Source organism: Tamandua tetradactyla, chromosome 8 (genome assembly GCF_023851605.1).
Source record: "Tamandua tetradactyla isolate mTamTet1 chromosome 8, mTamTet1.pri, whole genome shotgun sequence".
NCBI lineage: Eukaryota > Metazoa > Chordata > Mammalia > Pilosa > Myrmecophagidae > Tamandua > Tamandua tetradactyla.
In genome coordinates this window covers 14,470,977-14,494,623 of record NC_135334.1, presented here as the reverse complement: position 1 = coordinate 14,494,623, position 23,647 = coordinate 14,470,977, and the positions used below count along the sequence as shown (strand labels likewise).

General features: G+C 36.9%; 1 pseudogene; it reads right to left on the bottom strand.

The window, feature by feature from the left end:
* Nucleotides 1–11,206: 11,206 nt before the first annotated feature.
* LOC143644984 (basic immunoglobulin-like variable motif-containing protein pseudogene) lies at nucleotides 11,207–12,190 on the bottom strand (annotated as a pseudogene).
* Between the last annotated feature and the right edge of the window lie 11,457 nt (nucleotides 12,191–23,647).

Sequence of the window (23,647 nt, the reverse complement as noted above, 5' to 3'; positions counted from 1 at the left end):
CTAAATGTAACTAAAAGCACTGCCAATATAGTCTACAGCATGATAGACACTGCTGCCATAGAAAATATGAAAGTTTGAAAACCAAGGGAGAAGGGAGAACTGGACCAGGACAGAGTTTTCTCTCTCATCTCATCATTTCATCATTCACCTGAGCCCTCCCCTCATTAGTAAAACTGGAGACAGAGGACTGAGCTACCTGGAGCTGACCTCTAATGCACTTAGCCCTAGTGGGATGGAAACTATGAACGTAGTTTTAAGATTAAAATTAACAGACCAGAGCCAAGGAGAAGTTCAGCAGCTGCCCCAAGTCAGAGAATAAAAGTCATAAGCCTTTTATGACAAAGGTGAGTTCCTCCATGGACAGGGAACTTACACCCTGAGATAGAGGAAGGTAAGCTTGAGGGTCCTAATGACTCAGAACATTCCCAGCTGCCCATCAAACAGATTCTTCCACCTAATTCATCGGAGTGACAAGACTACACAAAATGTCAGAGAAAGCCACATGGGTTAATCCCTAGACTTCGGTCTTTGAATATGGAGGACATATATGAGTGGAATTCAGGAACTCACCCTCTTTAGACCAGAAATCCTCTGAGTTTCCTGATTGCTCTTATTTATCCCCAAGGTCCTTGAAAGGCAATTTTGACCTCAGTAATTTTGTTTCCTTTGTATCTAAGAGGAAACAGACCAGATTTTAGTTTCAATATGCCCTGGAAATCATTCTGAGCTACAGAGCATAATTTCTGATTTTAACTATGAATCTTCATCAGCAGTAGAAAAGGAAACCCTCTTTATTATTACCGCATTTGTTGCTTGATAAGCTCGGAAGACTTAACATGAGTTTAATGATGCAATGGACTTGGTTATAAAGAGGTTAGAAGTTTGCTCAGTCTTTTCCCCAGGGGACTGACTCTGTATTAATCGGGAAGTAAGGGGAATAGATTTACACTCGGGACTACATATGTCATTAGCTTTTTCAGACCAATATTTTCCTCAAGTTTTCACTTATCTCTTGGGATTTTACATCCACCATTGCAGAAATAAAAAGAAAAGTACCATCTCCCTGATGACTTCTACTCTGAAGAAAAATCTACTTATTGTATTGTTTTTATATCTTTCTTCCCTTATTCTACTGTAGATTTTGCTGCAAGTATTTTGACTCTAGACTTCTAAATTTCTATATTTGAAAATTGTCGAGGATTACTACAACTGACATCAAATGTCTCTACTAAGACATTTCTAAAATAAAATTTAATGCCTTGTCTTTCTCTAAAGTCTTTGCTTCTAAACAGCTACAGCAAATTTCTATGTTAATATCTTTAATGTATTCTTAAATGAAACATTTCAGTAACTGAGTTCACCAATTTCTTCTCATCACCATAGGTAAGAATTTAGCCTTTGGAATTGGATGGCATTTGGTTAACTCTTCCCAGCATAATTCCTGACTCTAACACTTTGGGCAACTTACTGCAAGTCTGTCTGCCTTACAGAGTTTGTCAGATAGGGTTGGGAACAGTAGCATCCTTCTCATTGATTTGCTGTGACTGTTACTTGAGCTAATATAACTCAAGTACTTAGAATAGTTCCCTACAAAAGGTAGCTAGTCCAAAAATGTCAGCTTTCATGATTTATGTTCTCACAGCTTCCAGTAAGATGCTCTGTCATAACACTCATTAGACATTATTCATTTTCTTTGAGTTTGTTGCTCTCCCATAAGCCACAAGCTTTGTAAGGTCAGAGGCAGCATCTATCTTGTTTTACGATTTTGCTTGTGGTGTTAAGTTCAGACAGGGTCAACAAATATCAGATACTCAATAAATATTTCTGGAAATTAACTGTTCTATGGTTGAAAACTCACAGGATCTTTTCCACATTCCTCACATGTTAAGCAACAGAGTCTACCACCACACATCCTCCATCCTTCCTACAGCCACCACCAAATTTAGGAACTTTTTAGTTTGTTTTTTTTTCCTATGGAAGAACATTTTTATGTTTGTACTTTTAATCACAGTCATCATCCACCACAAGAATACTGTGTTACACATTCCCACATTTTAACCTTTAACTTTCTTTCTGGTGACATACAAGACTCTAAACTTCCCCTTTCCACCACATGCACACACCATTCAACACTGTTCATTATTCTCACAACAATTTGCTGCATTATTTAGGAGGTTTTTTCTTTTTTTTTGTTTTTAATTGATCTGTATTATTGTAAGTGGCTTCCAACCATCATTGTAGAATAGTCTACATGTTCAGCTTAATTTAGCCATCTACAGCTTCCAGAATAATTTGTGAAAGCACAGTTCTATCACTTTCTAGCTCAAGAACTTTCAGTGCTTTTTCTTTACCCAAGACATTTTTGAAACTATGCTTTAAGTATAAATACCCTTGGTTAAGTTTTATATAAACACCACAAGTAAGGTTTTTCTTGGGAATGTAAGATTGGTTTTATTTCTGAATATCTATCAGTGTTATTTACTTTATTAACAAAGTAAAGAAATATTACTATGTGATCATCAGATAAATACATGAAACATATTTAATAAAATTAGGTTTTCATTCATGATGATAAATAGATATGGATAGGTTGGTATTTATGTATACGTATATAAAAATAGAATGGAACTTTTTCAGCCTGATGAATCATATCTACAAAAAATTTACCAGAAACTTCACAGATGTGAAAATATAAATTCTTTACCCCTAAATGCAGATGCAAAGCGAGGATTTCTACTCCTAATATATCTCTTTCACACTGTACTCTAGATCCCAGGCAGTATATTAAGGCAAGAAAAAAGAAATAAATGGTATTCACATTGGAAAAGAAGAAGTAAGATTATCTCCATTAGGAAATGGCATTATTACCTACAAAACTCAATTGCAGTCTCTTTTTAACCTTCGTTAGCAGTTGTGGTTTGGAGTAATGCCAACTTTCAGAGTTGCAGAACTCTAATTCAAAATCTCAGGTGTTCCACAGATATCCATTGTTCCAGGGAACTACCAGATTATACACAAAGACTACAGCACCTCAGAATTTAGAGATAACAGTTAAAATTCAGGAATAAATGTGACTGCAGTAAGGGCTTACAGTCTACAAAACTTTACAATGAGCCTTACTTGAACATCCTGTACACCTTAATCATTAATTGCTCAATCTCTGTTCACTTTCTATCCGCTGGTAAGATAGGCACTCAAATTAAGTTCTCAGAGTTTGCTCATTATAGTTAGTTTTTATTCATGAGACTATACATTATTTGGGCTTTTTTTCTGGCTTATTTCATTCAATGTAATGCCCTCAAGGTTCATTCCCTTAGCTGTATGTTACATGACTTTATTTCTTCCTGTTGCTTCATTATTCTGTTATAATTATGCACCAAGTTTCACCCTTAAATTAATCTGTCAATGTATTCTAGGCCATTTCCATCCTTTGCAAATCATGAAAATTGCTGCCGTAAACACCAGTATGCAAATGCCTATTTGTGTCCCTGCTTTCAGTTTTTCCAAATCTTTGTCTACTAATGGTGTTGCAGTATCATGTGTGAACCCTATATTTAGTCTTCTATGAGACCACCACACTGCTTTCCATACGGGTTGCACCATTCTACTTCCTATGTTATAATTATATAGTTATCCCTAATTCTCTTTCAGAATTTTAAATATATCATACCACTGCCTTCTTACATCCATGGTGCCAGTTCAATAGTCTGAACTCAGACTTACGTGGTTTCCCTTGTATGTAGTAGATTATTTTTCTCTTGAAGCTTTCAGAATTTTCTGCTTCTCTTTAACATTTGACATACTGATTAGTATGTGTCTTGGGGAAGGCCTATTTTCATTTATTCCATTTGGAGTTCATTGGGCTTCTTTGACTTGTATGCTTATGTCCTTTATAAGGGCTGGGAAGTTTTCCCCCATTATACCCTCAACTGCTCTTCCTATTCCCTACTCCTCTCTTCTCTTTCTGGGACACCAATGATTCATATATTTATGTGCTTTGCTTTGTCCATCATTTCTCTGGTACCCAATTCAATTTTTTCCATCTTTTGTGCCATTTGTTGTTTTGAGTGTTCAAAATCAGTTATCCTGTCCTCTAGTTTGCTTATTCCTTTTTCTACCCCTTCACATCTGCTTTTATGTGTCTCTAATATGTTTTTTATTTGCTCAACAGAATCTTTAATCACTGTGATTAAAGATGTATAGGTGCAGGTTGGGGATGTTACACTAGTGTTTGTAACATGGGTGCCCAGCAGCCAGGGAGGATGTAGCTGTGCAGGTACATGGGTCTGGGGGATGTAATCCTGGTGTGTGCTGCTCTAGGGTGTGAGGCCCTTTGTGCACATGTGCAGAGCTATGGCAACAGGTCAGTGTTATGCCCTTATGGGCTGGGAGCAGATGTGATCCAGCTGTGTGGTCAGCACTTTCCCAGAACTAAGGGGAGTGTCTGAGGGCCATGTACATGCATGGGTCTAAGAGTGCCATAAACTGACGTCTAGAGCTGAGGCGTGTGACTGGGGGCCAAGCACTGCACAGGTCTGGGAGTGCCATAAACTGATGCACAGAGCTCAGGGTGTGGGGCGAGGCTGTGCAACACTAGGTTGAGGTGGTTATAGGCTGGGTATGGAGGTAAGTGCCCTCAGCCTTTTGCAATGGCAACAGACTGTAGGGAGCAGGGAAGGGGAGATAGTACTTGGGAGGGGTATACAAAATGTGTGTTGGGCTCACTTGGGGTAGGGTTTTGGTGCAGGTACATGCTATGAAGGTTGGTGGGTGTAAGGGAAAGATAAATTTGTAGAGTCTGTTCTGTTCCACTGATGTTGCCATTGTGTGACCATGGTAAGAAACAGTTGAAATGTGCTCTGTAGCTGGGAGGACTAGTTATTGTCCCAGAAGGAGGTGAACTTTGATAAAGATATCTAGGTCCCAGGAAGCCCCTCTCAGTCCCTAACCAGTTCCCAGAAGACCAAACTGGGGAGAGAGGGAGAGAGAGAGAGAGAGAGAGAGAGAGAGAGAGAAGAAACTTATGAGAAAGAAGAAGAAGAAGGGGAGAGGGAGGGGAATCTTATGAGAAAGAGAGAGCACCTCATCAGAATTTCATCCTGGAAAAGACTGTGGGTTTTTACTAAGGAGACTCAGAATGCTGTCTCCAAGCTTGCTTTGGATTTGTGCTAATGAGACTTGGAATGCTGCTTCTGAAACTCTCCAGCACGCCTCTTCAAGTGGTTGGTACCATCTTATCTGGTGATGTAACTATGCCTTATTTTTGAAAGCTCTTTTAATTAGTATTTTTAAATTATTTTCTTTAATTACTTTCCCAGTAAAATCTGTTTTTATATCACCGATGTCTGTGTTGTCTGTGAATCCAAACCTATAAATTAAGTGGCCACAAATATCATATTGTCTTTCATGTGACAAAATTGGTGCTGTGAGCAGAATTCACTTTTCAGCATAGCTTCAAGGTGGTGAATATCAATAAGACAAGTTTTAGAAAATTTGTGCAGAAACTATGGACTGTGTTCTTTTTTTTTTTTTTTTTTTTTTTAGACAGAGAAGGAAGGAAGGATAGAAGGAAGGAAGGGAGGAAGAAAGGGAAACATCTTTAAACATTTTCTTATTTTATTATATTTTGTTTGTTTGTTTGTTTTTTACATGGGCTGGGGCCGGGAATCGAACCGGGGTCCTCCGGCATGGCAGGCAAGCACTCTTGCCCGCTGAGCCACCGCGGCCCGCCCCTGGACTGTGTTCTTTTGAATATTGTAATGCTTTATTAGGACCATTCTTGATAGATTTTAAGTTGTCGGTTTCTTGTCCTTTTTGTATGCAGAATGTTTTGGATTTGAATGCTTTGTCTCCCTGGTTTGTACTTTCTAATGCTATAAGATATTTGGGAATTTGTAAGTCAGTAACCTCTCTTTAAGACTTCCTTGAGATAGATTAATAGTGTGTCACAAGCTTTGGACATTGATTAAGAGATAATGCCATTTTTTAAAAAGTCCCCTAAGCTCAAAGTAAAGAACAAAGAAATCCCAAGATGGGATGATTTACCTTACTCCTCACTTGGAACAGAATGAGCAAATGCATGAGACCCTGTGAAGATTGAGGAAATAGAATTAAGCAGAGTGAGCCTATTCAAGTTACTCTGTGTCTAGAAAACATTCCACCAGAAAAAGAGAAATGATTGGAGTGTGTAGAAGAGGATGGACTTTATTAATGGCATATAGAAAAATGTGTGAACAGAGAGATCAAGCAATCTCTGAAAAAGTGAATTATGAAAAAAAATTGGCAGAATTACAGGGAAAACTATCTATGCTGCAGAATCAAAATTTTATTTTGAAAATCAAGTTTGCAATTATCAGTCAGTAGCTAAAAAAGCTGCAGTCTGTGTGGTGTAATATAAATATAAGAAGAGATGAGGTAAAGTGAACAAAAACAAAGTACATATGGTATTAACCCCTGCCACTGCTGATTGGAACCCTGATAACTGGGACAGTGATGTGTGGAATGAGACGATAATGACAATGATGCTAAAAAAAAAAAAAGATTGGAATATTTTAGATGAGAAAAGTTGTCAGAAAGAAAAACTAAATATTTCCCAGAAATAGGAGCTCATCCAATACAAAGGCAAGAGGAAGAGAAACAGGGTGATCAAGTTATCTTCAAAACCGCTATAGAAAATTTTACTCAACAAGAAATAACTAGCATTCTTGGTCATTTCTCACAGAAGATTGATCAGAATTGCTGATGCAGCGGCTGGAGGAGTGGTGCTGGTCTATGCTGATAGCATGAAATTTAGCTCCAATCCCTTTAAATAGACTGCTTTTCAGGAGTTTAGTGGGAAGACCAGAGAAAGTTCTAACTTTCTGCATTGGCTGCACAAGGGTGTAATAAACAATACCAACTGACACTATGTGGCCACGGAGTGATAGATTCTGGTACCCTTTGCAAGGTGTTGTGCAGAGATTGAAAGAGGAAGTTATGAAGTCTGCAATTGTGTTAGGAGAAGCGGACACATTCCATCTCCTCCCTGTCAATGCTTCACAAAGAAATGTTATCATTAACACAGCACCTTCAGCACATAAACACTTGATAATAACTTTATTGTTAGGAGAAACAGGCAATCCACTTAGCAAAATCTTAAATAAGATGGCAGAGCTGGGAGACATGGGAAATTGAAATACAGGAGAATGAGAGAACAAAAGATGCAATGGGAGTCAGTTCCCCAATACCAGTAACAGGATTTTCCACAGAAGCATGTTCCAAGCACTGCTGGGAACTGTGATTGACCAAGAAAGTATTAATGGTTTGCTGAATAATGAGATAAAGAGAATGTATTAAAAAATGTAAACCAAGTCATAATTGTAAAGTGAAAACTGAGAATGCTTCTTCTACTGGCAAGGCAGAAGACCTGTGTCCAGTTCCCTCAGCACTTCTGTACCCTAATTTAGCCCCTTTCTTTCAGAAAAAGGGATTAGGCCAAACCCCATTATCTATAACCCCAAATTTCTGGCTCCCTTTGGTTTTATATTTCATATTTTTGAATTGGAGAACCTGTTTAACATTGAGAAACTCTTTGCTTGCAAGTTTTATCCACTCCTTGGGAAGTGGAGGCAGATGATGGGATTCAGGTGCATTGGACATCGGGTAAATCATGGGTCATGGGGCTGTGCTGGTGAGGGTAGCATGTTCAGGGAGCATGGCTTGGCTTACATACTAGTCCCCATCTCCTCATCTGTGCACTCCTGTGGGCTCTGAGCTTCTGCATTAGGTTCCAGCTTTCTGCTTTTCAGTTTCTCAGCTTTTGCAACCAGAGCCACCCTATGTGGTGCAGAAGTCTCTCCCAGTTCTGTTGCACTCTTGAATTGCCAACTCAGTCACCCTCCCATCCTTTCTCTAACTTTTCCTTGAAGCAGGGCTGAACTCAATCTATCCTATTCTGCCATCTTCCCAGAACTCAGAATATGTCTACATTTATTCCCGTGTCAACATGTCTTATCAGCTCCAGTCTGTGCCTTTGATTTGAGTGACCATTGTCTGTTGTTGAATTACTACAAAGCCCTCCTAATTAGCCTCCTGCTTCATTCATTGTCCTTGACCATCTATTTTCAACACAGCAAACAGAATCATTTCTTTAAAACTTAAGTCAGATTGTGTCTTCAATGCCTGTGCTTCATTTCATACTAAGGAAAAAGAACAAGTTTCACAATGGCCTACAATGCTATTACATTGAATCTGGAGATCAATTTGGGTAGAACTGATGTCTATTAATGACATTTAACCTTCCAATCCATGGACACAGAATGTCTTTCCATTTCTTTAGGTATTTGATTTCTTTTAGCAATGTTTTATAGTTTTCTGTGTACAAGTCCTTCATATCCTTGGTAAAGTTTCTTCCTGGATATTTGATTATTTTAGTTGCTATTGTAAATGGATTTTTTTCTTGATTGCCTCATTGGAGAGCTCATTACTAGTGTATATAAATACCACTGATTTTTTAGTGTTGGTCTTGTACACTGCCACTTTGTTGAACTTGTTATTAGTTCAAGTAGCTTTGTTGTTATTTTTTCAGGATTTCCTGAACATGGGATCCTGTCATCTGCAAATAGTGACAGTTTTACTTCTATCTTTCCCTTCTGGATAATTTTTCTTTCTTTCTTTCTTTTCTTTTTTTCTTTTCTTTTTTTTTTTTTTTTTTTTTTGCTTAGTTCCTCTAACTAGAACTTCTAGCACAGTGTTGAACAGCAGTGGTGACAATGGGCATCCTTGTCTTATTCCCATTCTTAGCCGGCAAGCTTTCAGTCTCTCATAGTTGAGTATTATGTTAACAGTGGGTTTTTCATATATGCTCTTTATCATGTTGAGGTAGTTTCCTTTGATTACTACTTTTTGAAATGTTTTTATCATGAAAGGATGCAGAATTTTGTCAAATGCCTGGTTTGCATCAATCTATATGTGGTTTTCTCTTTTGATTTGTTAATGTAGTGTATTACATTAATTGCTCTTCTTATGTTTAACCATTTTTGCATGCCTGGAGTAAAATCCACTTGGCCATGTTGTACAGTTCTTTTAATATGCTATTGGATTTGATTTGCAAGTATCTTCTTGCAGATTTTGCACCTATATTCATTAGAGAGATTGGTTGGAAGTTTCTTTTAGTATCTTTATGAGGTTTTTGCATTAGGATGATGTTGGTTCCATAAAATAAGTTATGTAGTGTTCCTTCTTCTTTAGTTTGGAACAGTGTGAGCAGGAAGCTATAATCCTTCCTGGAATGCTTGGTAAAATTCACTTGGGAAGCCATCCAATCCTGGGCCTTTCTTCATTGACAATTTTTTTGATGACTGATTCAATCTATTTAAATGAGATTGGTTTGTTGAGGTCTTCTACTTCTTCTCAAGTCAGTGTAGGTTGTTTGTGTCTTTCTAGGAAGTTGTCCATTTTACTAACTTACCTACTTTGTTGGCATAAAGTCATTCATAGTAACCTCTTACGGTCATTTTTATTTCTTCAGGGTCCATGGGAATGCCCCCTCTCATTTCTGACTTTATTTATTTGCAGCTTCCCTCTGTTTGTTCTTGTCAGTCTAGCTAAAGCTTTGTCAGTTTTATTGATCTTCTCAAAGAGCCAATTTTTGCCTTTATTAATTCTGTTGTTTTTCTTAATTCTCCATTTCATAAATTTCTGCTCCATTTTGCTATATCTTTCTTTCCACTTGCTCTGGGATAAGTTTGCTGTTCTGGTTCCAGTTGTTCAGTTCGGTTATTGGTTTTAGCTCATTCCTTCTTTTTTTTTAAAGTAGAAAACAAAACTTTATTTGATGAAAAGTTTTAAAAGCACTAATTTGAAGTAACCTACAAATCTTTCTTCAATTTTTCATATTTTAAGCAAAATATTCTCTTCAAAAATGACCATTTCAAAATATATATCCTCTTCTGTAGGCTAAATATGTTTGAATGGGTAATGGATATAAAAATTCAAAAGAGAAAAAACTGAAAATATTTTTAAAATAATAATCAGAACTCTGTCTCTGAGGTGTATTGCAATATGGTTACCAAGATATTGAACACCTTGTAAAAACTAAGTTACTGATTTGAGTTCTGAAACAACCCCTGAAATGAGAGAACAAGAGATCCTAGTCTTTTGTGAGTCACAGATTAGCAGCAATAGAACAATTTTCAGCAGCTAGAGGGGAATTCAAATATATTAAATCCTCACTTTCTGAAATATTTAACACTTTAAACAGCTAATTGTCTATAAGTTTTTGAGAAAGGAAACAGCTCAGAGTTGGAAATTGAATATGTATAGTTGCTCTCTGAGTGACTTGGCATTTCTAATGCATCTTTAAAGCTGTTATCAATATATGACTCCATATTAAGGGGCCTCATTGAGACCTCAGAAGATCTCATTTTACAGATCACCTTGGATATAGAAACTTTAGAGGTCACTTGCTGTTTTACTCAAGCCCTAAAAAAAGATTTATACTAGATTTACAGAAGTCTTTCAAGACTTAAGGTTCTTGTTGGTATTTGATGGTGACATATCAAGAATGTCAAGAATATCCTGAATCAATGCACTAAGTCAATGATTTTCACCTATAGAAAAAAAAAATAGTTTCTTGATTCTTTTCTCTTTTGCCTCTTTATTTAGAATTCTGAGAAAGTTAACCAGGAAATCAACTGAGGCAGGCAAATAAAAGAATGACAGAATTCATTGAATAATTTTAAATGAGCTTTTTTATCTTGAGACAGAAAATTGGAAATGGACAGCCCTATTGTTTTAAAGGCTGATGGTGCCTTACATCTTGAGTAAAAGTATCAACAATGAATGTTTTGGGATGAATCATAGAAATCATGTCATGCTTAAGTATTTCATGTCTTGATACTTTTAAGTGAGTTTATGTTTGACCTGTTTAGATAGCAGTTGTTATTTACTTAGAGTTTGTGAAACTTTCTGTTCAGATTGCTTACATACTGTTTTTTTGGGGAGTGGTGGTGCATGGACTTGGAATTGAACCTGGGTCTCCTGCAGGAAAGGTGAGCATTTTATCACTGAACCACTTGTATACTCTAGCTTATATACTTGTAACTTCTTATTTGCTTATATATCTGAGGTCATACATCCTAATCATATACAAGCTTATTTACTGGAGAAGTAGAAGATTATGTTTTATACCACAAAATCTATTCATCCTTAATGAAGAAAGTAAAATCTACTGTCTTATTGCAATCCTTAATGCAATCAGTGCACAGCATAGCCAATCATTCCCACCACAATGACTGTAACGCTGGTAGCCACTAATCCTTCTCTCATGGCTACAAGACATCTTTTTCTATGCCAAGTCCTGACAGAAACTAGCACTGAAAGATTGGCCCAGATGCCCATGTTGCTTCTTGGAGATATTGCCTACATGCTCAGATTTCGCAATTCCCCTGGACATGTGTTGAACATTGAGACTCTTGCCTCATGGTTCCAAATGGAAAGTTCCAAAGGCTGAATCTTTGCCAATTGAGTCTCTGGAATGTTATGATGCAATGCAAATGTCCTTCAACCTTTATTCGTCTTTCAATACTGCAGCCCTCTCTCTAAGTGCCAGATATCTAGATATTCTGGATTTTGAATGTCTAGATCAGTAACATTATCTGCCCATTTTTTTTACAGTGAATGACAGGATGTTTTCTACTTGATTCTCCAATTAAATTCCAACATTCTACTTCTTAGAGTGGACCTCTGCTGAATCCTTTTAAAGCTTTAATAGGGATTACTTCAAAGTCAATTGGACAAAAATAAAGATTTTGACAATGATAGTTGTAAGTCAGAGATTCATCTTTCAATCCATAAATTAACTTTGAGAAGGCTCTTGGAGCAGTTTCTTCAGCTGTTTTATTCTTCCCTCAAGGCTTATATAGAATGGAAGAACATCCTTTTACATGGAAGTGGTCATTATTTTGTCTAAATCATCTCATAAGTGCTGTATTTCCAGTAAAGGGGCCAAATCTAATAATTTCAAATGCAGTTGAAAGCCCAAAAGATGCAAAACTTCTCCTTGGCCAATAGGTAGAAGATTCCCAACTACCATTGTGTTATATAAGAAATTCCAGCAAGAAATTAATGAGGAGATACTGCAAGAAGTCTTATATTGTGGTCAGCTTATGCAGTACCATCATCTGAGATCTAATTCTTTGTGTTGCTTAATATCTTCAAAATCCTTTTGACTCAAGGATGCTCCTGAGGCACTTGTGCAGAAAGATTTTTCAGCACCTTGAATATTCTCTTCAGAATTTCTCTCAAGTTTGTGCTGTCCATCTCTACAACCATTTGTCCTTTCTGTTTCTGCAATGTTAGGCATTGAATGAAAGTATAAAAGTTTGTTGGAAGGAAGAAGTTGCAACTGTTTGTTTCTTAGAAAAAACTTTGACAACTGTTTATAGCATTCTACAAAAACTTAAGAACTTCAAAAAACAGACTCCTTTGGGATGATTGGGGCTGGGCATGGCTTGGAGGCTGGGAGAGTATGCAGGCAAAAGTTGGTGCCTTACTAAGAAGGTAGTACCTTTTTATATATTTTTATTGACACATCTTCACACACATACAGTCCATACATGGTGTACAATCAATGGCTCACAATATCATCACATAGTTGTATATTCATCACCATGATAACTATTAGAACATTTATATCACTCCAGAAAAAGAAATTAAAAGGAAAATCTTGTATATCCCATACATTTCATCCCTCTCTTTCATTGATCAATAGTATTTCAATCTACCCAATTTATTTTATCCCTAATCCCCTATTGTTCATTTATATCAGTTTTTTTTTTTTTTTTTTACTTATCTGTCCATATCCTGTGTAATGGTCAGGTTCTTGTGTCAGCTTGGCCAGGTGGCAGTGCCTGTTTGTGCGGTCAGGCAAGTGCTGGTCTGGCTGTTGATCAATAGTATTTCAATCTACCCAATTTATTTTATCCCTTATCCCCTATTGTTCATTTATATCAGTTTTTTTTTTTTTTTTACTTATCTGTCCATATCCTGTGTAATGGTCAGGTTCTTGTGTCAGCTTGGCCAGGTGGCAGTGCCTGTTTGTGTGGTCAGGCAAGTGCTGGTCTGGCTGTTGTTATGAGGAGATTTCATGGACTTAAATCATGATTACAATGACTGTGTCCACAGTGATTGCATTTGCAATTAGCTAAGGGGAGTGTTTTATGCAATGAATGATGCTTAAGCTAATTATTGAAAGGCTTTTATGGAGGATGCAGAAGAGACAGTCCCTCTTCCTCTTTCAGCTGGCAAGCCTCTCTTGTGGAGTTCATCCAGACCCTTCATTGGAGTTGTCAGCTTCACAACCTGCCCTATGGATTTTGGACTCTTCCATCCCTATGGTTGTCCAGCAAGCTGCACTTGAGAGTTCACAGAGGAATTTCATTGGAGTTATCAGCTTGTTGTCTGCCCTACAGGCCTTGGACCCTTATATTCCCATGGTTGCTTAGCCAGCCTCTCCTGAGAGTGCATTGTGGAACTTCACCAGAGTTATCAGCTAGCAGCTTACCCTACAGACCTTGGACTCTATGTTCCTATGGTTATCTGAGATGTTTTTATAAATTTTATATTTATGGATATTTCCTGCTGATTCCATTTCTCTAGAGAACCCTAGCTAATACATCCTGGATAAAAGGAGTATCAGACACAAGGTTTTCATAATTACACAGTCACACCATAAAAGTGACTATAGGTCTGGAGAAGATGGCGGCTTAGTAAGACGTGCGGGTCTTAGTTCTTCCTCCAGAACAGCTACTAAAGAAATAGAAACAGTACAGAACAGCTCCCGGAGCCACGACAGAGAACAGAAACACAGCGTACCCCATTCTGGAATGGCTGAACCGGCTAAGAGAATCCGCTGCGGTGAGGTTCCCGAGAGGCACACGCTTCCCCGGGTCGTGGTGGCCGGCGGCCGGAGCCCCTCCCTCCCTCCTTCCTGGACAGGCTGGGAGATTTGGATTGGTGGTCCCTCAAGCTGCGGCAGCCAGCATGCCCCCCCCCCACACATGCGCAGCTTCCCGGGTCAGCTAGGAGATTTGGATTGGCACTCCCCCAAGCCGCGGCGGCCGGTGCCCCCTGCCACGCGAGGCTTCCCAGGCCAGCTGGGAGATTTGGATCGGCATTCCCCAAGCTGTGGCAGCTGGCGCCCACTGCCACGCGCGGCTTCCCGGGCCAGCTGGGAGATTTGGATCGGCACTCCCCCAACCTGTGTCAGCTGGTGACCCTCCTCCACAGCGAGAGTCTTCCAAAGATAAAGGAGCCACAGCATCTTTACTGGTGGGACCCGCAGACAGATGAGAACCACATTCTGGGCAGGATAAGAAAAACAGAGCCCAGAGACTTCACAGGAAAGCCTCTCAACCTGCTGGGTTCCACACCCAGGGAAATCTGATTAAATGCCCAGACACCAGCAAAAAATAATGGATCACACCAGGAAAATTGAAGATATGGCCCAGTCAAAGGAACAAACCAATAGCTCAAATGAGATACAGGAGCTGAGACAACTAATTCTGAATATACGAACAGAAATGGAAAACCTCTTCAAAAATCAAATCAATAAATTGAGGGAGGACATGAAGAAACCATGGGCTGAACAAAAAGAAGAAATGGAAAGTCTGAAAAAACAAATCACAGAACTTATGGGATTGAAGGACAAAGTAGAAAAGATGGAAAAAACAATGGAAACCTACAATGGTAGATTTAAAGAGACAGAGGCTAGAATTAGTGAACCGGAGGATGGAACATCTGAATTTCAAAAAGAAACAGAAACTATAGGGAAAAGAATGGAAAAATTTGAGCAGGGGATCAGGGAACTGAATAATAATATGAAGCGCACAAATATACGTGTTGTGGGTGTCCCAGAAGGAGAAGAGAAGGGAAAGGGAGGAGAAAAACTAATGGAAGAAATTATCACTGAAAATTTCCCAACTCTTATGAAAGACCTAAAATTACAGATCCAAGAAGTGTAGCACACCCCAAAGAGAATAGACTCAAATAGGCGTTCTCCAAGACACTTACTAGTTAGAATGTCAGAGGTCAAAGAGAAAGAGAGGATCTTGAAAGCAGCAAGAGAAAAACAATCCATCACATACAAGGGAAACCCAATAAGACTATGTGTAGATTTCTCAGCAGAAACCATGGAAGATAGAAGACAGTGGGATGATATATTTAAATTACTAAAAGAGAAAAACTGCCAACCAAGATTTCTATATCCAGCAAAATTATCCTTCAAAAATGAGGGAGAAATCAAAACATTTTCAGACAATAAGTCACTGAGAGAATTTGTGACCAAGAGACCAGCTCTGCAAGAAATACTGAAGGGAGCACTAGAGTCAGATATGAAAAGACAGAAGAGAGAGGTATGGAGAAGAGTGTAGAAAGAAGGAAAATCAGATATGATATATATAATACAAAAGGCAAAACGGTAGAAGAAAATATTATTCAAACAGTAATAACACTAAATGTTAATGGACTGAATTCCCCAATCAAAAGACATTGACTGGCAGAATGGATTAAAGAACAGGATCCTTCTATATGCTATCTACAGGAAACACATCTAAGACCCAAAGATAAACATAGGTTGAAAGTGAAAAGTTGGGAAAAGATATTTCATGCAAAGAGCAATCAGAAAAGAGCAGGAGTAGCTATAGTAATATCCAACAAATTACACTTCAAATGTAAAACAGTTAAAAGAGACAAAGAAGGACACTATATACTAATAAAAGGAACAATTAAACAAGAAGACATAACAATCATAAATATTTATGCACCGAACCAGAATGCCCCAAAATACGTGAGGAATACACTGCAATCGCTGAAAAAGGAAATAGACACATCTACCATAATAGTTGGAGACTTCAATTCACCACTCTTATCAATGGACAGAACTTCAAGACAGAGGATCAGTAAAGAAATAGAGAATTTGAATATTACAATAAATGAGTTAGACTTAACAGACATTTATAGGACATTACACTTCACAACAGCAGGATACACCTTTTTCTCATGTGCTCATGGATCATTCTCGAAGATAGACCATATGCTGGGTCACAAAGCAAGTCTTAACAAATTTAAAAAGATTGAAATCATACACAACACTTTCTCGGATCATAAAGGAATGAAGTTGGAAATCAATAATAGGCGGAGTGCCAAAAAATTCACAAATACGTGGAGGCTCAACAACACACTCTTAAACAACGGGTGGGTCAAGGAAGAAATTGCAAGAGAAATTAGTAAATATCTCAAGGCGAATGAAAATGAAAACACAACATATCAAAACCTATGGTACGCAGTAAAGGCAGTGCTAAGAGGGAAATTTATTGCCCTAAATGCCTATATCAGAAAAGAAGAAAAGGCAAAAATGCAGGAATTCACTGTCCACTTGAAAGAACTGGAGAAAGAACAGCAAATTAACCCCAAAGCAAGCAAAAGGAAAGAAATAACAAAGATTAGAGCAGAAATAAATGAGATTGAGAACATGAAAACAGTAGAGAAAATCAATAAGACCAGAAGTTGGTTCTATGAGAAAATCAATAAGATTGATGGGCCTTTAACAAGATTGACAAAAAGAAGAAGAGAGAGGACGTGAATAAATAAGATCAGAAATGAAAGAGGAGACATAACCACTGACCTCACAGAAATAAAGGAGGTAATAACAGGATACTATGAACAACTTTACGCTAATAAATACAACAATTTAGATGAAATGGACGGATTCCTGGAAAGGCATGAACAACCAACTTTGACTCAAGAAGAAATAGATGACCTCAACAAACCAATCACAAGTAAAGAAATTGAATCAGTCATTCAAAAGCTTCCTAAAAAGAAAAGTCCAGGACCAGACGGCTTCACATGTGAATTTTATCAAAAATTCCAGAAAGAATTAGTACCAACTCTGCTCAAACTCTTCAAAAAAATCGAAGTGGAGGGAAAGCTACCTAATTCATTCTATGAAGCCAACATCACCTTCATACCAAAACCAGGCAAAGATATTACAAAAAAAGAAAACTACAGACCAATCTCTCTAATGAATATAGATGCAAAAATCCTCAACAAAATTCTAGAAAATCGAATCCAGCAACACATTAAAAGAATTATACATCATGACCAAGTAGGATTCATCCCAGGTATGCAAGGATAGTTCAACATAAGAAAATCAATTAATGTAATACACCATATCAACAAATCAAAGCAGAAAAATCACATGATCATCTCAATTGATGCAGAGAAGGCATTTGGTAAGATTCAACATCCTTTCCTGTTGAAAACACTTCAAAAGATAGGAATACAAGGGAACTTCCTTAAAATAATAGAGGGAATATATGAAAAACCCACAGCTAATATCATCCTCAATGGGGAAAAATTGAAAACTTTCCCCCTAAGATCAGGAACAAGACAAGGATGTCCACTATCACCACTATTATTCAACATCATGTTGGAGGTTCTAGCCAGAGCAATTAGACAAGAAAAAGAAATACAAGGCATCAAAATTGGAAAGGAAGAAGTAAAACTATCACTGTTTGCAGACGATATGATACTATACGTCGAAAACCCCGAAAAATCCACAACAAAACTACTAGAGCTAATAAATGAGTACAGCAAAGTAGCAGGTTACAAGATCAATATTCAAAAATCTGTAGCATTTCTATACACTAGCAATGAATAAGCTGAGGGTGAAATCAAGAAACGGACTCTATTTACAATTGCAACTAAAAGAATAAAATACCTAGGAATAAATTTAACTAAAGAGACAAAAAACCTATACAAAGAAAACTACAAAAAACTGTTAAACTAAATCACAGAAGACCTAAATAGATGGAAGGACATACCGTGTTCATGGATTGGAAGACTAAATATAGTTAAGATGTCAATCCTACCTAAATTGATTTACAGATTCAATGCAATACCAATCAAAATCCCAACAACTTATTTTTCGGAAATAGAAAAACCAATCAACAAATTTATCTGGAAGGGCAGGGTGCCCCGAATTGCTAAAAGTGTCTTGAGGGAAAAAAACGAAGCTGGAGGTCTTACACTGCGTGACTTTATGGCATATTATCAAGCTGCAGTGGTCAAAACAGCATGGTATTGGCATAAAGATAGATATATCGACCAATGGAATCAAATAGAGTGCTCAGATATAGACTCTCTCATCTATGGAGATTTGATCTCTGATAAGGCAGTCAAGCCAATTCACCTGGGACAGAACAGTCTCTTCAATAAATGGTGCCTAGAGAACTGGATATCCATATGCAAAAGAATGAAAGAAGACCCGTATCTCACACCCTACACAAAAGTTAACTCAAAATGGATCAAAGATCTAAACATTAGGTCTAAGACCATAAAACAGTTAGAGGAAAATGTAGGGAGATATCTTATGAAACTTACAATTGGAGGCGGTTTTATGGACCTTAAACCTAAAGCAAGAGCACTGAAGAAAGAAATAAATAAATGGGAGCTCCTCAAAATTAAACACTTTTGTGCATCAAAGAACTTCATCAAGAAAGTAGAAAGACATCCTACACAATGGGAGACAATATTTGGAAATGACATATCAGATAAAGGTCTAGTATCCAGAATTTATAAAGAGATTGTTCAACTCAACAACAAAAAGACAGCCAACCCAATTACAAAATGGGAAAAAGACTTGAACAGACACCTCTCAGAAGAGGAAATACAAATGACCAAAAGGCACATGAAGAGATGCTCAATGTCCCTGGCTGTTAGAGAAATGCAAATCAAAACCACAATGAGATATCATCTCACACCCACCAGAATGGCCATTATCAACAAAACAAAAAATGACAAGTGCTGGAGAGGATGCGGAGAAAGAGGCACATTTATCCACTGTTGGTGGGAATGTCAAATGGTGCAACCACTGTGGAAGGCAGTTTGACTGTTCCTCAAAAAACTGAATATAGAATTGCCATACGACCCAACAATACCATTGCTAGGTATCTACTCAAAGGACTTAAGGGCAAAGACACAAACAGACATTTGCACACCAATGTTTATAGCAGCATTATTTACAATTGCAAAGAGATGGAAACAGCCAAAATGTCCATCAGCAAAAGAGTGGCTAAACAAACTGTGGTATATACATACGATGGAATATTATGCAGCTTTAAGACAGAATAAACTTATGAAGCATGTAAGAACATGGATGGACCTAGAGAACATTATGCTGAATGAGACTAGCCAAAAACTAAAGGACAAACACTGTATGGTCCCACTGATATGAACCGACATTAGAGAATAAACTTGGAATATGTCATTGGTAACAGAGACTATCAGGAGTTAGAAACAGTGTAAGACAATGGGTTATTGGAGCTGAAGGGTTACAGACTGTGCAACAGAACTAGATACAAAAACTCAAAAATGGACAGTACAATACTACCTACTTGTAATGTAATTATGTTAAAACACTGAATGAAGCTGCAGTTGAGCTATCGTTTTTTTTTGTTTGTTTGTGTTTTTTTTGTTTTTTTCCTTTTTTATATATATATTTATTTTTTATTATTATTTTTATCTTTTTTCTCTATACTATCATGCTATATCTTTTTCTGCTGTTTTGCTAGTTCTTTTCCTAAATCAATGCAAATGTACTAAGAAATGATGATCACACATCTATGTGATGTTAAGAATTACTGATTGCATATGTAGAATGGAATGATTTCTAAATGTTGTGTTAATTTTTTTTTAATTAATAAAAAAAAGTGACTATATACAATCATCTGTATGTAATCATCTTCAAGAATAAAGACTACTGGAACACAGCTCAACAGTATTAGGTATTTCCCTCCAGCCACTCCAATCTCTCAGCCACTGAATTTTTATTTTATCTCATTTCTCTCTTCCCATTTTTGGTCAAGAAGGCTTTCTCAATCCCATGATACCAGGTCTGGATCCATCCTGAGAGTTCTATCTCACATTGCCAGGGAGATTTTCACCCCTGGGAGTCATGTCCCATGTAGGGGGGAGGGCAGTGGGTTCACCTGCCAAGTTGTGTTAGAGAAAGAGGCCACATCTGAGCAACAAAAGAGGTTCTCTGGGGGGTGACTCAGGCATAATTATAAGTAGGCTTAGCTTATTCTTTGCAGAAATAAGTTTCATAGGGGCAAATCTGAAAATCAAGGCTTCAGCCTATTGATTTGGTTGTCACCATTGCTTATGAGAATATCAGGAATTCTCTGAATGGGGAAATTGAATATTTCCTCCTTCCTCCCAGTCCCCCAAGAGGACTTCACACATTTTTCTTTATTTACTGCTCAAATTACTCTGGGATATATGGGGGCATTACACTAACCTGGAAAAACCAGTAAGATCTCACACACTATTTAAGATTACATGTAATTATGGTGTTCATCTAAACTAAACATACAAGTTAAATTATGTAATGTGCCACCCAAAATATACATTTTGCCCCAAATAGCATTTCTCCCTTTGTCTCACACAGAAGTTGATGTTTTAAAACTCTGGATTTTGATCTACCCCAGTCCTATCCAGATCAGCTTCATTCATATGTCTAGTTGAAGTCTGACCCCTTTTTTTAAAACTTTCTAAGCACTTACTATATAGGGTAGTGCTAACTTTCATAGCTTCAGAGCTCTAAATCTGAGGTTTAGGTATCATATAAATATCCAAAATCTCTGACAATGATCAGGTTATATGCAAACAGCTCAATATCTCAGAATTTAGAAATAACAGTTACAACTCATGAATATATGTGACTGCTGTAAGAGCTTACAATCTAGGACCCTTTACAATAGACCCCAACACGATAACCCATGCCCCCAATTGCAGTTCATTGAGTTTTACTAGTATTATTATTAGCCCATATGAGTGAGGCATGATAATATCTATCTTTATGCATCTACCACGTGAAAGCCACCTGTAGCAGTCACGTGCAGAGAAGGACGGCACTCACTGTGGAAGAGGACCCACAGGGCTGCTGAAGGGAGCCCAAACAGCACCATGGGTAGCCGTGGAGGCTGCAGTCCTAGTTACGGGAGCCAGTCTTGGAATCCTGACAGTTCCTGCTCCAGGAAGAAGCCGCAATTGAACATTCCCATATCAAGCACGTCTCTCCATTTCTAGCTGACAGATCCTTTTAGTGGCATCTAAGCTGGTTGCACTGAGACTTTCCTAATATTGCTCTAATGTTGCACATGGTTTCTGCAAATTAATGTTTCTTTGTTATTTTATAATATTTGAAATTAAAAAGTGAAATTGGTTCCAAAATGAACATTAAATGTGGCAATGAAATAAAGGATCTTTTACTTTTAATTGTATTTCAGTTGTAAATTTCTGTATGGTTTTCAAAATTGTTTTGAACGATATTACTTACTTTTGCCTTTTATGTTTCTTATTGTTAGAGAATGTAAACATGTGCTTACCATATTCGGTGGTAACGATTGAACAATAAACTTCTTAATCTTGCAGATTCCTCTAGATTATTTAAATCCTTCAGGAAAATAATGTCTTTTTCCTAACCATGACTGAAAAATCACAGGTTTTTAAAGTTTTAGGAACAGCTGAAATTGTTTCAGGTTTGCATTACTCGGAATACACGGTCCTACAACACATGTGTCTTCTTCAAATACGCGGTGCAGATGACTGTGCTTCCATCGCCCCGATCTTTTCAGGAACCACGGCGGCTCTGGCGTGAGCCACTAGCTGGCTGCTCTCTCATGTGCGGGTCTTTTTACATTTTACATTTCTTCGTGTGTATATGTAGATTTATATATCAATATAAACATATTATGCATTTGATATAATATATAAAACATTACCATGTATTTATATTAGATATATATTTCTGTTAAAGAAAAAGAGCTCTTGATCACTGTTTAACATTTTTAAAAACCTGGAAAAAATTATATTCCAGAAACTAGCACAGATTTTCATTATGAGTTATGATGATGGTTTATTTGCAAATATTATCTAAGAAACAACAAAATAATCATAATTCTGTTTCAAGTTAAAAGTGGGTAATTTTGAATACTAAGTAATTCCCAGTAACATGGTATATAATGGAAATTCTAAATTTTTACTGTACCATCTAGCAACATACATATTGAAAAGCTTACAAAACTTACTTGCATAGTTTATTGATACTGCAAAAAATCAATATAGTCTCCACATAGGTCATAAAATAAAATGTTGACAGAATATTTTATTCCACGTTTTTAGCTGTTTTATTCACTAGGTGTTTAGGTCCCAATAACCTCAATGAGATAGTTAATTAGGTTGTCTATATTCTTTTGTTCTGAATTTTCTCATGTCCCTTGGATTTACCTCCTTTGGGTTCCTATACCTGAATTGTTATACATGGTTACACAGAAAACCCGGTTAACGTTTTTAGTCTGTCCAGGACCCTACTTCTATTATTATTATTTTCGCTGTATAATAGCTTTTTCATGTCAAATCTTTCAAAAGGAAGCATCAAGAAAAAAACAGGAGAAGCAAAGAAAAATATACATTCTAACTGGTGAATTTCAAATCCATATACATAGTTTATCATTCCATTTATATCTGCTTTGATTTCTTTCATTAGCGTTTTGCAGATCTTGCAGAACTGAACATATTTTCCACCTGTTTTATTGGAGTTAAACCAAATGTTTTCATGTTTTGTGCTTTATAATGGACCCACTTCTTAAAAAATTTAATTTCTAATTACCAGTAAAACATATAGAAATGCCATTGACATTATATTCTGTACCTTTGCTCTATTTATTAATTCTAGTAAGATCATTTTTAATATTTAATATTTCCTTGGATTTTCATCATAAACAATCGTTCATTTGCTAATAGAAATCATTTTAGTTCTTCTTTTCCAATCTGTATACCATATATTTATTTTTCTTGCCTGATTGCACTTCTGATGAATTTTGGCAAAATGATAGAATTTAATAGTAACATTCTCTGGGCCTGAAGTTTTCTATGTAAGATCATTTTAACAGACAATTCAATTTCTGTAATAGATGTATAGCCATTCCAGTTACTGATTTTTTTATAAGTGAGCTTTGGCAGTTTGTGTCTTACAAAAATTTTCTCCATTTCATTGGTTGACAGGATTGTTGGCATAAATGTGTTCATAATATTTACTTACTTTCCTTTTGATATTGTATGATCTGTAACAGTGTCCTTACATTTCAGGTATTAATAATTTGGTCTTTTCTCTTTTTTTGTCTTATCAGTCTGGTGAGAGGATTGACACTTCTACTGACTTTAAAAATACAGTTTTTAGAAAAAAGTATTTATTTATTATTCTCCTGTTTCTTATATTATTGTTTCTGCTGTCATCTTTATTATTTCATTTTTCTGTCTAAGTTTATCCTGATTTTTTTTTGCAGTTTTATAAGATGAAATCTTAAGTATTTGATTTGAGGCATATCTTTCTTTCCCAATATAGACACTTAGCAGCCATTAATTTCCCAGTAAGCAATGACTTAGCCATATTACACATATTTAGATATGTTGTTGTGTTGATTTGGATGTAATATACCCCAGAAAAAATCATGTTCTCTTAATTTCATCCCATGGGGGCAGACCTATCGTGGGTGGGCCCTTTCGGTTAGATTATTTCAAATGAAATGTGACCCTACCCATTCCA